We start from the raw sequence: 18078 nt of genomic DNA, 5'->3' as shown, positions 1-18078 counted from the left end.
GGTGGTTGTTTGCATCCGTAGAATACTTCTGCTGCTGATCTTGTAGTCCATCGGTACTGATGATCCGAGATAGTTTGCATCAGTGACTTGACGTTGATCAAGAGAGTAGATTCCAATCACTCCAAACCGGGTTTACCGATATCAAATGGTATGAACGCTAGTGAACGAATGATTCTGATATTTCGGATATTGAAATAGTTTCTCCAGAACTTTCCTTACCGGCCATAATGCAATCATTGTAAGCAATATCAAACTCACTTTTTAACTTGTTGTAAACGGTTTTGATGTGTTCATTATGTCCCAGTCGGGATGGTTCAAGTTACACCGTCAGTTCCCTCTCGCTTGCAAACCGCTTTGTCTTTCATATTATCATACATACGAAAAGAACTCACTGTCTCTCTAACTTCTTCGTAGGAATGAACTCAAAATTATCTGTCATTTTTTTGAAGTGTCAGCATGAACGACTGTAGTGCAGGACTTCAGTATCGAAATTTATAAATCACCGGCACTGGTTGTGAAATATCGTTTTGTACGATAAATAGGAATGTTAAAGGATATTTTTCATCAATCAATCGCAAAGAAAGAAGAGCAAAGTGTTGGAGTAACTACTGTTCTAATCATTGGTTTCAAGATTCATATACTATCGCTATTTGAATGAAATTATTTGAATCGTAATGAAAAAAAATGTATTGAGAAGTGGTGAAAATGTTCATTAGTTACGAACAATTGGACATCGCCGCGTCGAGAAGTGGTTGTCAGCAAATATGCTGATCGAGCGCAATTCTGAAAGTATAAAAATTGTCTCATTTGAAACCAAGGAAGAGTATAGTTCGGTTTGAATTAATCATGATCTATTGAACTATCCAACTAGACTAAGCGAGATGAATGTGAAAATTTTGCGACTATCACGTTATAGTGATAAGCCTCTAAATTGCAATACTACCACGACCCAAGATGGCAAAAGACTTCATAAACGAATAGTTGTCAAGAATTGTCGGAATAAGTCTTGTTTGAAAAATACTATTGGTCAGTATATTATACTAATAAAACATCATCTCGAAAAGTTTAGTACCAAAATTCATTTCCGGTAATAAAATCGATCACTCGATTCTATTCAAGAAGATATAGAAAATTAGAATAGATCTCTCATTTACGAGACGGTTTCAACGAAATTTGAGTTAGCAACCATTGAAAAGTCGTCGCTTCGTTGCCGTGTTGCTCTTCACCTGTCAATATATTGACAATGACAATAACGTCGTGCGGACGAGTCACCGCTGTCCGCTCTTGACGACTGTTTTGGAGGTTAAAACACCATCCGAGTCATCCTTGTTTGCTCCTCCTTGAGTCAACAGCAGTTGGCCAAATCGGGGCTCTGTTTGGTTTCTCCGACTTATTACTTCACACACACCTTGTACTTTGTCTATAATTTCACAAAAAATTACCGAGTCATTTTTGTTCACTGCTAGAGTGTTCTCAAACGCAGCATTAGGTTTCTCAAGTTTTTGAACCAATTGGAAAGATACGTAAGGTACCGCCATTGAAGCCAACGATTACTCTCGAACAGTTATGAATGATTTCTCCAAGCACCATAAACGTCGGTGATCCCTGAAAATTCGTTAATATCACTAGTTAAAATTATTCGCGGATCCTTTGTTCTCTCTTCGTTTTACGTTCACGTTTGCTTTCATGACTGTAGCTTGCGCAAACGGTTTCGTGACCACGAATTTTTGCTGCCTCTCTTGTAGCTATCGCTCCAAAATAGCGAAGCTTAGAGTTGAAGGCCTTACTTTTCAACAAGGGTTCTTGTCTCTATTTTTCCATGCAACTATTTCATGTTCTTTGCTCCGATAGACGCCTATCCTCCGGTCTCGCACCTTTCTCGATACTTGGAGTGTCTGTTGAGTACTTTTCCTCTTTCGAAATCGAAATATCTACACACGTTACTGCTACAATTACTAGAAAGATCAACAAGACCATAGAACTTTGAAACATCGTTACTTAGATTTTGGGAAAAGCCTGAGCACAGTACTAATATTGATAATATATTATACACGTGCCGTAATCATTTGAGAAATCAGGAAGAATCACGACTGGGTAGAAACATGTATTTCGATTCCGTGATCTTCAGAGCTGTGTTTTCGAATCACCTTTTGTCACTCTGATCAGTACAAACAGTGAATATGTGAACGACCCACCGGGGTTAAGACGCTGTGGATAAAATTTGTGAGACAAGGGAGTGGGAAATCTCGCTGTCTCTGGACTCCAATATATTGGTCGCGAAACGAGCTAGTAGGTATTCCATCACAGACCGGCAGCGATATCAATTTTGAATCAGATAATTATAGCATCAGGATAATGATTTCGCCCGGAAATCATAAAGTGTGTGCATCGTTACCTATGTATTAGATTCTGATTAATTAGTATTTTGCACACCGTCTATAATCGATTCAAAAACTTCCGGATAAGACAGCATATTTTGAGCGTGTTCGTCTGAATAACAACCACACTATAATTTCAGGCTCTGATTCTACATCGTGTGTCGCACGTACGGTTAAGTGATATTCTAAACTAGTGTCGTTACAGCGCTCGTCTTGGATCATGCTGTGTTCACACAAGTAGTCTTATCACTCCGACGTATGTACTTGGCCATTGCGAGTGTAATTTCGTGTACGACACTGCCAGAATAATCCGTTCTTGATGATTTATTAGCTCTGCTGTTTCTCGTACATCGAACTCACGCATAGATCTGGCTTTGACAATGTTCGCTTGTAAGTATTTTTACACGCCAATCATTTTCCCGTTATTTTTGTAACGAATAATTTGTACACTTGAATTGAAATCTTATTTACTCAGAGGACATAGTTTTTGATACATAACTCGTGAAAAAAGTTTAATCACATTCTTTTTCATGTAATTTGCGGAAAAAAATAAAATGTCGCAGATTTTGCTAAGACTAGCTCCTATGAGGGTTGAAAGGTAGGGGTGGAAATGATTTCTGCTTTTCATAGCTGATAACTTAAATACATCATCTACTCGTATAATTAGGTTAAACGAAAAATAAATCAACGAATAGAAAAACCGAAGAAGTTTTGAGTATGCTTCGATCGGACATAGAATCTTAGTCTTAGATTTGCTGTCAAAGCTATACTCATATAATGACACAGGAAATATTGGATCTGCGTTAGATTTATTAGTATTTTGATAATTCACATACTGTTAAGCGCGTCTATTCCGATAAAATCTTTTCGTATTATAGTTGTCGTTGGACTTCCACCGTTATTTTTACTTCCGTTTCCCTTGTGATTGTCACCTCCACCAAGACCTAGACGTACTGTAATTCCATGTTGACTACCATCTCCGCTTCCCTTGTGACTTCCACCTTGATTTCCGTCTCCACTTCCACCTTCACTTCCGGTTTGATTTCCACCTCCACTTCCGGTTGAATTTCCACCTCCACTTCCCGTTGAATTTCCACCTCCGCTTCCGGTTTGATTTCCACCTCCTGTTCCCGTTGAATTTCCACCTCCACTTCCCGTTGAATTTCCACCTCCACTTCCCGTTGAATTTCCCCCTCCGCTTCCGGTTTGATTTCCACCTCCTGTTCCCGTTGAATTTCCACCTCCACTTCCGGTTTGATTTCCACCTCCTGTTCCCGTTGAATTTCCACCTCCACTTCCCGTTGAATTTCCACCTCCGCTTCCGGTTTGATTTCCACCTCCTGTTCCGGTTGAATTTCCACCTCCACTTCCCGTTGAATTTCCACCTCCACTTCCCGTTGAATTTCCCCCTCCGCTTCCGGTTTGATTTCCACCTCCTGTTCCCGTTGAATTTCCACCTCCACTTCCGGTTTGATTTCCACCTCCTGTTCCCGTTGAATTTCCACCTCCACTTCCCGTTGAATTTCCACCTCCGCTTCCGGTTTGATTTCCACCTCCTGTTCCCGTTGAATTTCCACCTCCACTTCCCGTTGAATTTCCACCTCCGCTTCCGGTTTGATTTCCACCTCCTGTTCCCGTTGAATTTCCACCTCCACTTCCCGTTGAATTTCCACCTCCGCTTCCGGTTTGATTTCCACCTCCTGTTCCCGTTGAATTTCCACCTCCACTTCCCGTTGAATTTCCACCTCCGCTTCCGGTTTGATTTCCACCTCCTGTTCCCGTTGAATTTCCACCTCCACTTCCCGTTGAATTTCCACCTCCGCTTCCCGTTGAATTTCCACCTCCTGTTCCTGTTGAATTTCCACCTCCACTTCCCGTTGAATTTCCACCTCCGCTTCCGGTTTGATTTCCACCTCCACTTCCCGTTGAATTTCCACCTCCGCTTCCGGTTTGATTTCCACCTCCTGTTCCCGTTGAATTTCCACCTCCACTTCCCGTTGAATTTCCACCTCCACTTCCCGTTGAATTTCCACCTCCGCTTCCAGTTTGATTCCCACCTCCTGTTCCCGTTGAATTTCCACCTCCACTTCCTGTTGAATTTCCACCTCCACTTCCGGTTTGATCTCCACCTCCGCTTCCCGTTTGATTTCCACCTCCTGTTCCCGTTGAATTTCCACCTCCACTTCCGCCTTGATTTTCACCTCCACTTCCCGTTTGATCTTCACCTCCACCTCCACTTCCCGGTTGATCTCCACCTCCACCTCCACCTCCACCTCCACCTCCACCTCCACCTCCACCTCCACCTCCACCTCCACCCCAACCTCCACCTCCAGCTTTGCCTCCTCCGTCGTTTTCGTGATGACCTAACAAACGAATTGGGTCTATAATATTTTGACAATAATTTCAGATACCGTTACAACTGTAATATGGTCGCTTTTTCTGCAAAGAGGTTCTAGGTACACGACTTTTACATACAGGACCACTCAGAAACAGTCAAGTATTCCAAAACCTGTTATCGTCATACAACTCAGAATTTGTCTAACTAATTACTAACTAATACTGCGTAATTAATTGGAACAGCTATTGAAAAACCAATTTTAATTTACAATTGTAGTTTATGTAATTTACCGGTAAAATACCTATGTCTTGTACCATTACATTACCGCAGCACTACATCACTCGAATGTCAGTGGCTTGCTTCATTTGTGGTTATGGTTTTTAGACATGCAAGTAGTAATTCAACGTATTATCAGTGTTTCTCGATTTAATGATAATTGAGTATTTTGTCAAAATGGTGTTAATTGTAATGTGGATGTAATATTAGCACTGAATCATCAATGTTCTTTGATGCTTTCTTTCTGGATTGACGTCTGAATGATAAACGTATTGTAGCAAGAATTCGATTGACTATTCGGTTTTAATAGTGACATTACCCTGATACCGCGATTATAAGAGTGTTATCAACCATTTCTCAGCAATTTCATTACCGCGCCTGCGCTCGGCGGGATCCAAAAACTATAAAATAATTCAGAGGTACGTTTTGAAATATGTTATAAATTATTTGATAGCTTTAGAAGTTATGTGTTAAATTTGTTTCTACAGCAAAACTCAGAATTGGGACGAGAACTTTGCGAGTGGAATATTTTGAATTAGATTGCCGATGCTGCGTGGAAAATAAGTATAACTTTCTGCAATATTTGACCAAAAAACGGTCTGGACTACGAATAATGGATTCTTATAGTATTGCCAATGCTAACCCTAGCCTAACATAACTATTTCCCCTACGTTTTATCTCGTCGCGTAACATGGAAATAACTAGTGTGATACGAATGTATCTACTGCTAAAGGATAAGATGAGATATTGACGATAAAAATTGATACGTTACCTGGCGCAGGAGCGGCTATTGCATACAAGTGTATGCATAGACTCGCGATAACGAGGATTACGATCAACTTCGACATCTTGAGGTGATGACGGTAAGTGCCGAACTGAGGGATCTGGTGCAAAATCTTCTCCTTATATACCATCTTGAAGTGCACAATACCTGTTCAGACATAAAGTTAATTGTTTATTCAGCATGTCTGAAAAAAGTTTGTATTTTTCAGTATTTTGTCAAAACATGTAAAAATTATAAATAAGTTATTCGACGAAAGAAAATTCGGCATGTTTCATTCGATTTGTGACCTTTCAACATGAAATTTTGGCCACTTTTCTGGAAGCAAAAAGCGTCTCAATTTCAGAGTTTTGGGTAGATAAAATAGATTTCCAGAACGTTTATGGCAGATTATAAAGTGAAGGAAAAGGTACGGCATGAATTTTCGCGATGACTGTCAACCACAATGAGTTAATTAAAATAGCGGGGAAAGGATGGACGACGTTAGGAGGCTGATTTTCAGATGTTTTTCACGAATTTTTTTGCCTGGGATAAACTAATTAGATTTTGATCAAAAACCTTTACATCATTTTGTTAATATTTTGCGTTGCAGTAACAAAATGTTTCTAGTCATTGATGGCGAAGATATCGAAGTTATAGTCTGTTGTCCACCGAAGATCTTCGCTTTAGTTTGTTGTTCGTGAAAAACGTGGACGTCGCAATTTTTATTTGGAACCAAAATGGTTGTTTTTTCACATTATTAACACATTCTAACGGGTAAAAATTGTCAAGATTTAAGTGTTAACAGGTGTTTGAAGAAGATTTCTCGAAGTTCACCATTTTTTTCACTCATTTTGAGATAAAAAAAAACCCATAAAATTGTAACATTTACCCCAAATGTTGGTTCATGTTCTTAAAAAACATGTTAATACTGTAAAAAAAAAAAAAAACTATTTAGCTTCCGGATAAAAATTGCAACCTCCATATTTCCCACGAACAATGAACTAGGACGACGACCTTTGGTGGATAACAGCCCCCAACTTCGACATTTTCGCCAGAAATTACTTGAAGAAATGTGTAAATGTAATTCCTAATATTAATAAAATAATTTCAAAGTTAGCTGAAGTTCCAATTAATTTTTGCCACTCGAAAAAATTCATAAAAACGCCTGAAAATCAGCCTCCTAATGTGGTTTCCCCCTTCAAGAGAAGGATAACTAGGCGAGGGTGTTTGGAAGGGTGCTGTGTTATTCTAGGGGGTCCAAGGGCCCCGTAGAGCTGGTGAGCTGTGGTGGAAGAGGAGGCTCCCAACGCACCCAAAAGGGATGCACCTTGGACAGGTTTGCTTGACACAGCTCCCACGCACTTCGACAGGGGTTTCGGTACAATCATCGAAAGACTCAGAATTCTGCAACCCTGACAAGGATTTCCAGCTAGGTCAACCCCTCCGAGTTCATATCTATCTTGTGGTACATCGAAAACTTAGAGATAGATATTTTTTTTATTCGCCAACAATCAGTTCAAAGGGGGTGAAAATGATCCTCGTAGATAGGTATTCATCGTCGTGGTTTTCCGCTTTTGAATAGAAGCATCTGATTTATTTGAGGAAAGCTGGTGCTGAAATATTTCATTCATCGATAGAAACGTTGAATTGTTGAATGCTACTCAATCTGTATCGAAATAACCAGTTTTTTTTTTCAACACGATGTGAACTTTCGTTTACATCGAACTACGATGTAAGATGATTTTCTTGTTTCTCTTGTGCATTTCTGGATGTCGTCTACCGAGAAGTAATCGATCAGGCATTCATATGTGGATGATTTTGGATAACCCATTTCAGCATTTCTCGTAAATCATAGTTTGAAAGAAGTTCTTTGTCAGATTTCATCGCACCGTATCTATGACTTTGGGTTATTTTGCGTCTGACTTCATTTTTCAATCCATCCTGGTGCTTTCAATTCGGTCATGGAAGCAGATTGTGTTCGCTCTGGCTAATACTGGGCGATCAGTGTGCCAGGCGCGTCAAACAAGCGTCGAGCCGCTCTTCGCGCTGACCGCCAGGCCAACTTCGACAACCAAGCCTTGGTCTGAACGACGAATGTCAAAGACGAGCCATTTTCGAATATTGGGCCAGCCATGGCGGACAAAGCTTGGCTTTTGGCACTGGCCCAATTCTGGAACGTATTTTCAGTATCCGGCAAACCTCAACTGGATGACCGGAAAACGATGTTCAAGACGTCGACGACACAAAATCGCGCGGGCGGCGAATTTGTTACTGACACCGTTATTTTGTTGAATTTATAAATTTCCATTGAAATGATTAACTACAAATTACTTATATCACTCAGTGTCAATATTACATCAACAGTATACGTTGAAATTGATTTACGTGATAAAGTTTCTTTTCACAAATATCATAAAAAACGTCATTTTGCGAACGGGTCCTCAAGTTCTAATCAAACAACAACAACGGCCATAAGATAAGGCGAAGCAATATCAAACGCTTCAAACCTTTTTGTGAACCCAATCCATGGTCGATTGAATATTATCTTGAATTTTTCATGGCAACATAGTGTTATTTCAATTATTGCTCTATTTCGAAGTCTTGCTGCGACTTTATGCATCAATTTAGCGACCGCAGCCGAAATCAAATTAATCAGTTTTTGACGTAGCGCAACAAATAACGCTAGTGGGCAAGTACGTGAGGTACTTCGGTGCAGTAGACGGCTGCCCAGTATTCTTTTCGTCGACGTTGGATTAAAATTTGAGTCGTCAGTACCTCCTGTTCAGAATTATAACACCGTACATCAATTGAGCATTATTACAGGAACGTAAATAATTTTCAAGCATAATCAGTGAGTGCTATTTGAAAATTCATTTTTTGAATCCAATATTATCCACTTTTTACCAAGCTTGATCAATCGAGTTCAAGATGCCTGACAGCAATATCACGCGTACCTTTATTTGAAAATATCATTTCAGGGACGGTCGTTTCGGAAACGTTCACGGACATGATACATGTCCAGCGTACGTTTATTAAACTTACTACTGAGTTTTGTTTATGTATATTTTTACTCGATTGTACCATTGAAACGTCATTCGCACGTGGCGGTCCACTACTACTATAATAATAAGATGAAACAGAAGAATTGATTGCAATTATCTACTCAATTAGTGTAAATGTTGTTTTGTTTTTCAGAACTAAGAGTTGGGTTCAGTTAACGCTACAAACAACCAATTAATGACCGAAAGTAATAAATTTTCTTACCAAAGATGGTGAAAAATTACAGTCGAATCGTTATTTTATTATAAATATTCAACTGGTAACAGTACATAATTTTGTTCTCAAAAGACCTGTCATGGTGGAAACTGGTAACTTTATGTTACATGAGACCAGTCTTTGCTATGGAGCTTGAATATACTCAATAAATAACATGTTCTGCATTTTCTAACATTCGAGAGATACCTATGATGTATGTATGCTGCAATAAAAAAATTTAAAAAAATCATTTCGCGTATTAACAAACTAGGAATTGTTTTTTTAACGTTCCTGGAACGACGGTGTCTCATGAGATGTTATCCATAATCAGCTCCTGATTAAGGTAATTTTCAGTTGTAAGCATGCTCGTTTCAAATGCCTCATCGAGCAATGATTTGGGCAAATTTTTGAGAAGATAAGTTGAAAAGTATTTTCATCGAAATTCAAAGTCGGACTTCGGAGTCTTCGTGATTTTGTGTCCTAGACTTGCTGGAAGGACAATACCACATGAAAAATGAATTGGGTAGTCAAGGATTCGTTAGTCAGGTATGTCATATTAATTGAAACAACTGCGTGAGTAGATTCTCTCGGAGTGGGATTGATATTTCATGAAGTTCGTGATTGTTGAGTCGAATCGTTGTCTGCATCTGTAGAATACTGCTGTTTTTGCTCTTGTAGTCCATCGGTCACTGATCATCCGAGATGGTCTGCATCGGTCACTTCACGTAGATCATCAGGAAACTAGATTCCAGTCGCTCCGAACCGGGTATATGACATTAACAATTAGAGCGCGCGACCTTTGGATCACCGATTCCAACGCTCTTTTGATATAATAAAGTGATTCACAATAGTGGTCTAACGCGCGCCGCAGAGACATTCGCAGCCGTTCCCGAGAAAAAGCTGATTGAAAATTATCGTATAACTCATATACTGGTAACGTTGTAACAAGGGACCAACACGCTGGCATGGCGGCCCGGGTTCGATCACGTTGTCGGTACTCTTTTTTTCTTTTTTTTTTACAATGCGTGTCACTCAATCAACGGAAAGGCGCTACGGAATAAGTACAAAGATAGAATTCAGTATAAAGCATAATTTTGAGAAAAGTAAGTGCAAGTGTAAGGCTAACAATTAGCTATCGCTGTCGCTCGTATTTTCGACAAAGCATTCCTGCGAATAATATTTAATATCAAATCAGGTGAAGCACAAGCTTTCTTCGCAGAAAGCTCATAATGTAAATGCAACGCTGTTGCAAGCGCAATTTTTTTCTCACAAGCCCTAACGGAAAGCTAATTTTGTTGACATTTCGGAATGCTACTTTCAACAACGAAATCCAAATCAAATTCAGGCACTAAACACCGCGCTAGTCTCTGCAATCTTTTCGCTGTTTCAAGTCTCTTGCAGAGTCGCGGAGTCCCCTTTGCTGATATATTTTGTGATCTTCCTCTGCCGTAACCCATGCTTTCGTTTCAGCACTTAGGTACACGTTGCACCGGCTTCGAAACGTAAAGTGTCGGATGGAAACGGAAATGCAGCTGCCATTACCGATTGTTGCAGTGTTCTCGTAGTGGCCTGTGAATCGATGAGCGAAAGGCGTTTAACAATGAGAAATGCGAAACAAATGCTATTTATTTATGAACGCTGTCCATATAAGCGAATTATCATATTCTTACCTGCTCGTAACAACTTCCAGCTTCTTGAAGGCGTTCGAAATTTTCGGAATTAATTACTCGCGGCTTATCGATCCGGGTGTCACCATTTTTAAGATCTTCCATCAATGGATGAAGACAATTCTTCAATTTGCGACGACTTGCGTCATTATTTTTGAAGAACAGCCAAACTCCACTTCGTGTCACCCTGCGCAATGGCTACAATTTCAGCTTTGTATTCCAGCGGGATATATTCGGCGGGCGGGTCTTCATAATCATCGGGATTGTAAGCTTCGTCTAGCGTGTCGTCTTATCCGTGTACCGGATGAATAAAGCAGTTACATAACCAGCTTTAACTCTACTGTAATGTAAGAAAGTAGTACATACGTGCTGGAATAATCCTTCGTTATCTGATTCGTAGGCAAGAATCAACTCATCTTTGGTTGAAGTGAAGTATTCATTGAAAACATCCATAGTAACCCTGCTGATTTCTTATACCATAGCCAAGGAAACAGAATCGTACATTGCATTCACTGCAAGCATCGTATTCGTGAAGTCTACTTTCGCTTAATCGCTTGCAAACGATTCGTTTTCGAACGCGTCTTCCGATCCTTGTGCAGCCTCTGAGTTGGTCGAAGGAAGGCACAGCTTCACGCGAGTTTCCGTTTTTTTTTTTGTTTTTTTTTAATGTTTTTCAAACAAACGCACCACTATCAATTACTATTGGAGTGGAAATAACGTTTTACGGCACGATTCTGAAGTGTTGCCAAGTTTCACAGACGGTCGATCATGTCATATTGATTATTACCCCGAATATTTTTCGGAAGGGCTGAATTAAGGGGGTACCGAGAAGGGAGGCACAAATCGTTACCGGTAACCTCGTAGAACCAGGTATACGAATTTTACGCACAAAAAAGTACGCAGATTTTGAGTTAAAAGTTGCAGGACTGAAGTACAACGTACATAATATTATTCTTTTATCAAGAATAATATTGTATACTCATTTCATTCCACCTATATTTTCAATAAGTAAACATATGTTGCTAGGTATTTCATGGAGAAAAAAAAGAAAAGTAAAAAAGAGTACTGACCTCAGGGTCTGTTCCAAACTGTGGTGCTCGAGTTTCCGTCGAGAAAAAACCGAATGAGGCGTGATACAATATCCATCAGTTGAAATTATTCACCATGCTTTGCTGCGACCATTTTTATCTCACCTTTTGATCAATTACTTCCGGGGAATTGTGGACGATCGTTGATGGTGTTTATATAATATATATTACACATGATAGCCGGAAACGGATTGTTCCAAGTTGTCTCTATGCAACTTTGACGTTGTCATGAAATTCCTTTACTGTAGTTTCATTGAAAACAGTGATGTACGTGAGAAATGTAATCCCTAACAGATTCACCATAATTTTATAATTATGTACGATTCATCCAAGAGATGAAATCAGAATTGAAATTGGACAAGTTTTAATCAAATGACGTGCGGAATATTTAATTTCAACTTTCTAACTAGATAAATCCGTCAGTGCAGCCAATTCGAGAAACTGATGTATAATTAGACGAATGCAAGTAGCCGGACTATTGCTGCAAAAAATAAGCAAGACTATGCAAACACATTCGCACTTTCCCTAGGCTAAATAAGTGTATTTGTTTAAGTCGAATTGACGGCAGTAACTTTCACGAAGTAAGGTCACTGAAAATTTGTTGGAAATCATTGTTCTGTTTGGCTTCTGACAGACTATTATGGTAGCATGTAGATAAAGGCTAATAAAATTAGGTATTATATTTTTCCCGGAAGGAAGTGGGTGGATCTATACAGTAGAACAGTATATTCGTAATAAAATGAAGATGCCTGGAAAAAGACTGCGTTTGCGATACTTTATGAAAAGTAGGTTCCAACGAATATTCTGATCGAGTGTGATTTTGATGATTCAAAAAATAGACTCGAACATTTGTCTTCATCGAAACCACTGGAGAGTAGAGTTCGTTTCGAATATTTGAGGACCTAATGAACTATATAAGTAGAAGGAGCGAAATGAAATTGAAAGTTTCACGTTTGTCACATTATAGTGGCAGTACTGAGTTGCCATATTACTACTACCCAGGATGGCAAAAGATTACAAAAACGAATAGTTGTGTAGAATTATCGGAATAATTTCGGTTTTGGAATCACTTTTGGTCAGTATGTTATACTGGTACAACACGCTGATCCTAAAACATTCAGTACCGACATCATCCCGTACAGCAGAATCGATCACTTGATTGTCTTAAATAAAAAGAACAAAAACCAGAGTAAATATCCCGTTGGGTACGGTTCCAACGAAATTTGACTCCACAAGCATTGACACGTCGTATCATGACAATAACATGGTGCAGACGAGTCACCGCTGTCCGTTCTTAACGACTGTTTTGGAGGTTGAAACACCATCCGAGTCATCCTTGTTTGCTCCTCCTTGAGTCAACAGCAGTTGGCCAAATCGGGGCTCTGTTTGGTTTCTCCGACTTATTATTTCACACACACCTTGTACTTTGTCTATAATTTCACAAAAAATTGCCGAGTCATTTTTTGTTCACTGCTGAAGTGTTTTCAAACGCAGCATTAGGTTTCTCAAGTTTTTGAACCAATTGCAAAGATACGTAAGGTACCCCCATGAAAGCCAACGATTACCCTCGAATAGTTATGAGTGATTTCTCCAAGCACCATAAACGTCGGTGATCCCCGAAAATTCGTTAATATCAATAGTTAAAATTATTCACGGTTCCTTCATTCTCCCATCGCTTTACATTCACGTTTGCTTTCATGAGTGTAGCTTGCGCAAACGGTTTCGCGACCACGAATTTTTGCTGCCTCTCTTGTAGCTATCACTCCAAAATAGCGAAGCTCAGAGTTGAAGGCCTTACTTTTCAACAAGTGTTCTTGTCTCTATTTTTCCATGCAACTAGTTCATGTTCTTTGCTCCGATAGACGCCTATCCTCCGGTCTCGCACCTTTCTCGATACTTGGAGTGTCTGTTGAGTACTTTTCCTCTTTCGAAATCGAAATATCTACACACGTTACTGCTGCAATTACTATAAAGATCAAGAAGACCATAGAACTTTGAAACATCGTTACTTAGATTTTGAGAAAAGCCTGAGCACAGTACTACTATTGACAATGTATTATACACGTGCAGTAATCATTTGAGAAATGAGGAAGAATCACGACTGGGTAGAAACATGTATTTCGATTCCGTGATCTTCAGAGCTGTGTTTTCGAATCACCTTTTGTCACTTTGATCAATCCAATCAGTGAATATGTGGACCACCCACCGGAATTATGATGCTGCGGATGAAATTTGTGAAATAAAGGAGTGGGAAATCTCGCTATCTCTGGACTCCAATATATTTGTCGCGAAACGGGCTACTAAGTATTCCGTCACGGACCGGTAGTGATATCAATGTTGGATCAGATAATTATGGCGTTAGGATAATGATTTCACCCAGAAATTATAAGTTGTGCGCACCGTGACGCATGTATTATATTCTGATTAAACAGGATTTTGCACACCGTTTATAATCGATCCAAAAAATTTTGGATGAGACAGCATATTTTGAGCGTGTTCGTCTGAATGACAACCACACTATAATTTTGGGCTCTGATGCTACACCGTGTGTCAGACGTACGGATAAGTGATATTCTAAACTAGTGTCATTACGGCGCTTGCCTTGGATCATGCTGCGTTCACAAGAGTAGTTCAACCACTTAGATGAACTTGGCCATTACGAGTGTGATTCTGTGTACGACACTGCCAGACTAATTGGTTTTCGATCATTTATAACCTCTGAGGTTTCTCGTGTATGGCACTTACGCATAGATATGACTGTGACAATGCTCGCTTGTAAGTATACTTTTACGCACTATTCATTTTCGCGTTATTGTTGTAACGCATAATTTGTACACTTGAATTGGAATGTTATTTACTTAGAGGACATAGTTTTTGATACGTAACTCGTGAAAAATGTTCAATCACATTCTTTTTCATGTAATTTGCGGAAAAAAATACCATGTCGCAGATTTTGCTAAGACTAGCTCCGGTAAGGGTTGAAAAGTAGGGGTAGAAATGATTTCTGCTTTTCATAGCAAATATCTTATATAAATCATCTATAATTGAGTTAAACGAAAAATAAATTCACGAATAGACAAACCAAAATAGTTTTGAGTATGCTTAAATCGGACATAGAATCTTAGTCTTAGATTTGCTGTTAAAGCCATACTCACATGATGACACAGGAAATATTAGATCTGCGTTGGATTTCTTAATATTTCGACAATTCACAAACTGTTGAACACGTCTAGTCCAATATATTCTTTTTGTATTATAGTTGCGATTGGACTTCCACCTTTACTTCCACCTCCACTTTCCTTTTGACTGTCGCCTCCACCTACACCTAGACGTCTTGCAATTCCATGTTGACTACCGCCTCCGCTTCCCCTTTGACTTCCACCACCATTTCCATCTTGACTTCCACCTTCACTTCCACCTTGATTTCCGTCTCCACTTCTACCCTGATTTCCGTCTCCACTTCCACCCTGATTTCCGTCTCCACTTCCACCTCCACTTCCCTTTTGATTTCCACCTCCACTTCTCTTTTGACTTCCACCTCCATTTCCATCTTGACTTCCACCCTCGCTTCCATCTTGATTTCCACCTTCACTTCCACCTTGATTTCCGTCTCCACTTCCACCCTGATTTCCGTCTCCACTTCCACCTCCATTTCCCTTTTGATGTTCACCTCCACTTCCCTTTTGATTTCCACCTCCACTTCTCTTTTGACTTCCACCTCCATTTCCATCTTGACTTCCACCCTCGCTTCCATCTTGATTTCCACCTTCACTTCCACCCGGATTTCCGTCTCCACTTCCATTTCCACTTTCACTTTGATTTTCACCTCGACCTCGACCTCCACCTCCACCTCCACCTCCACCTCCACCTCCACCTACGCCTCCACCTCCACCTCCGCCTCCACCTTCACTTCCATCGCCGTTTTTGCGATCACCTAAAGAATAAATTTAGTCTGTAATATTTCCAGATACCGGTAAGACTGTAATATGGTCGCTTCTTCTGCACAGAGATTCTAGGTACCCACACGAATCTTACATACAGAACCACTCAGAAACAATCGAGTATTCCAAAATCTGTTATCGTCATACAACTCGAAATTTGCGTAATTAATTGGAACAGCTATTGAAAAACCAATTCTAAATTACAATTGTAGTTTGTGTAATTTACCGGTAAAATACCTATGTCTTGTACCATTACATTACCGCAGCACTACATCACTCGAATGTCAGTGGCTTGCTTCATTTGTGGTTATGGTTTTTAGTCATGCAAGTAGTAATTCAACGTATTATCAGTGTTTCTCGATTTAATGATGATTGAGTATTTTGTCAAAATGGTTTTAATTGTAATGTGGATGTCATATTAGCACTGAATCATCAATGTTCTTTGATGCTTTCTTTCTGGATTGACATCTGAATGATAAACGTATTGTAGCAAGAATTCGATTGACTATTCGGTTTCAATAGTGACATTACCCTGATACCGCGATTATAAGAGTGTTATCAACCATTTCTCAGCAATTTCATCACCGCGCCTGCGCTTGGCGGGATCCGAAAAATATAAAATAATTCAGAGGTAGGTTTTAAATTGTGTAATAAATTAATTGATACCTTGAGGAGTTATGTGTTGAATTTTTTTCTACAGCAAAGTAGGTATCTATTGCTAAAGGTTTAGATGAGATATTTACGATAAAAATTGATACGTTACCTGGCGCAGGAGCGGCTATTGCATACAAGTGTATGCATACACTCGCGATAACGAGGATTACGATCAACTTCGACATCTTGAGGTGATGACGGTGAGTGCCGAACTGATGGATCTGGTGCAAAATCTTCTCCTTATATACCACCTTGAAGTGCACAATACCTGTTCAGACATAAAGTTAATTATTGATTCAGCATGCCTGAAAAAAGTTTGTATTTTTCAGTATTTAGTGAAAACATGTAAAAATTATAAATTAGTTATTCGACGAAAGAAAATTCGGCCTGTCTCATTCGATTTGTGAACTTTTAATATGAAATTTTAGCCACTTGTCTGGGAGCAAAAAGCGTCTCAATTTTAAAGTTTTGGGTAGAAAAAATAGATTTACAGAAAGTTTATGGCAGATTATAAAGTTAAGAAAAAAGTGCGGCATGAATTTTCGCGATGACTGTCAACCACAATTAGTCAGTTAAAATAACAGGGAAAGGTTGGATGGGTTATGGCGATTGATTGACGGGAGACACGACGTTAGGAGGCTGATTTTCAGATGTTTTTCACGATTTTTTTTGCCTCGGATGAACTAATTAGATTTTGTTCAAAACCCTTCACATTATTTTGTTAATATTTTGCGTTGCAGTCACAAAATGTTTCTAGTCATTGATGGCAAAGATATCGAAGTTATAGTCTGTTGTCCACCGAAGATCATCGTTCAAGTTCGTTGTTCACGGAAGACGTGGACGTCGCAATTCGTATCTGAAACCATGATGATTGTTTTTTTCACATTATTGATATGTTTTGACGGGTAAAATTGTCAAAACTTAAGTGTTGACAGGTGTTTCAAGAAGATTTCTCGTGATTCACCATTTTTTCACTCATTTTGCAATAAAAGAAAAAACACCCTTAAAATCGTAACATCATCCCAAATGTGGGTAATGTTCTTAAAAAACATGTTAATACTGTAAAAAAAAAAAACTATTTAGCTTCCGGATAAAAATTGCAACCTCCATATTTCCCACGAACAACGAACTCGGACGACAACCTTCGGTGCATAACAGCCCATAACTTCAACATTTTCGCCAGAAATGACTTGAAGAAATGGGTAAATGTAATTCTTAATGATAATAAAATAACATCAAAGTTAGATTAAATTCCAATTAATTTTTGCCACTCGAAAAAATTCATAAAAACGCCTGAAAATCAGCCTCCTAATGTGGTTTCCCTCTTTCGGAGAAGAATAACTAGGCAAGGGCGTTTGGAAGGGTGTTGTGTTATTCTAAGGGGTCCAAGGGCCCCGTAGATCTGGTGAGCTGTGGTGGAAGAGGAGGCTCCCAACGCACCCAGAAGGGATGCACCTTGGACAGGATTGCTTGACACAGCTCCCACGCACTTCGACAGGGGTTTCGGTACAATCATCGAAAGACTCAGAATTCTGCAACCCTGACAAGGATTTCCAGCTAGGTCAACCCCTCCGAGTTCATATCTATCTTGTGGTACATCGAAAACTTAGAGATAGATATTTTTTTCATTCGCCAACAATCAGTTCAAAGGGGGTGAAAATGATCCCCGTAGATAGGTATTCATCGTCGTGGTTTTCCGCTTTTGAATAGAAGCATCT

General features: G+C 39.5%; 1 protein-coding gene and 1 long non-coding RNA gene across 2 annotated transcripts in view; one reads left to right on the top strand and one right to left on the bottom strand.

Annotated features, from left to right (window-relative positions):
* LOC124298502 (suppressor of lurcher protein 1) overlaps positions 1–18078 on the top strand; it is a 370352-nt gene that overhangs the window by 72792 nt on the left and 279482 nt on the right. The window lies entirely within an intron of this gene.
* Positions 11253–16572, bottom strand: LOC124298521 (uncharacterized). Its single transcript, XR_006906828.1, has 3 exons — positions 16470–16572; positions 15676–15699; positions 11253–11267 (listed from the first exon to the last, which is right to left on the bottom strand). It is a non-coding gene; the product is annotated as an uncharacterized LOC124298521 (long non-coding RNA).

Source organism: Neodiprion virginianus, chromosome 1, assembly GCF_021901495.1.
Source record: "Neodiprion virginianus isolate iyNeoVirg1 chromosome 1, iyNeoVirg1.1, whole genome shotgun sequence".
Lineage (NCBI taxonomy): Eukaryota > Metazoa > Arthropoda > Insecta > Hymenoptera > Diprionidae > Neodiprion > Neodiprion virginianus.
This window is presented reverse-complemented; position numbering and strand designations above follow the sequence as displayed.